Source organism: Frankliniella occidentalis, unplaced genomic scaffold (genome assembly GCF_000697945.3).
Source record: "Frankliniella occidentalis isolate FOCC.00 unplaced genomic scaffold, Focc_3.1 Scaffold190, whole genome shotgun sequence".
Classification (NCBI taxonomy): Eukaryota; Metazoa; Arthropoda; class Insecta; order Thysanoptera; family Thripidae; genus Frankliniella; species Frankliniella occidentalis.
Window position 1 is genome coordinate 347722 of NW_026267316.1, and position 1373 is coordinate 349094.

Consider the following 1373-nt stretch of genomic DNA (forward strand, 5'->3'; position numbering starts at 1 on the left):
TGGAGGGTTAAGTGAGAAAAATCTGTTTTCTGGAGTTTAACCCCTCCAAGCACTCCGGAAACCACATTTCTCTCACTTTACCCCCGCCCCCACCCGCCTATTAATAATTACCAGAATTTGGGACCGCCGTACATCAAGAAATTCCACGAAAACAAACTGAGGTCTTCCACATGTACCGGAAAGTATGTATGACTAGTTCCAACATACATTGCAGGAAATGAGATCCCGTTGAAAGCTGAATCTATCAGACTTAGCATATTTGCATGGCAGAGTTGCATCATGGAGAAGTTCTTTGTAATCTTTACATGCTTTTGAACACTTTCGTAAATGCCTGAGCTGTACAGAATGTTTGTCGAGTGATGTGTCATGGGGCTATTGGTAAGTGCACACATCTTACACTTGCATGGCACATCTCTAGTGTCTTCTTTAAATTGTTCTACCTCCATAGCACTATTCAAGAGTGAACTCATTTCTTCAACTGTCTTCTGCTTTTGAAATTCTTGGCGTCTCAAATGCTCAGCTTGCCATTTGGGAATTTGATCCAGCACGGTTTTCATTTCTGTTTCATACTGTAATTTTTTTGGAATTTGGTAGGCTGTTTTGTCAATACTTGCGAAGAAATGTTCTATGAAGCCTTCAGTCCCTTTTCCATTTAATACTTGCACACTGAAACCAATGAGATCAATAATTGTATTGCACAGTGGACGTGCAAAGATCGTTTAAACACACACAGGAAGAGGCACGTCATCATCAAAGAACTCACCAGCAGGAGGCTTCTATGGTGTTTTTATGAAATGAACTGGGTTTAAAAGATTTCATAAAGTTTCCTTTTGCAGCCGTACTCGCAGATTTAGAGCAGTGACCAAACAGTTCGCAGCCTTGAACAGGGTTGCAAATGAGAAGCAACTCTTTAATTGAATCATGAACCTCACTACAAAATGTTTCAGTCAATTCCTTTATAGTTGTTCCACTTTCCACATCTTTGTTTAGGTGAACCTAAGAGAACATAAAGAGTACATATGTATAACATAGTATGATGTATTAAGGCAGGGAAGAGGGAGGAACGGTCTATTGTTGTTACCCACCTTGAAGAACCCTAACCTTTGTACATCAGAGTCTTTGTATTTCGATTCACAGAAATCTTCAAAATTAAATAGGTCCAGTTCAGACAACTCAGAATCTGGATATTCATCGGAGAATGAGCACATAACGTTTACTGGTGGAGAATTACTAAAGTATGCAATTACACAGCACACAAAGGACAAGAACAACAAAGGAGACCCCAGGAGCAGGAGACAGCTTCGGGCCAGCTTTGTTTTGGTCGTCAGCGTCACAAATAGTGCAAATAATAGAAATGATTCTGCTAATAGCAA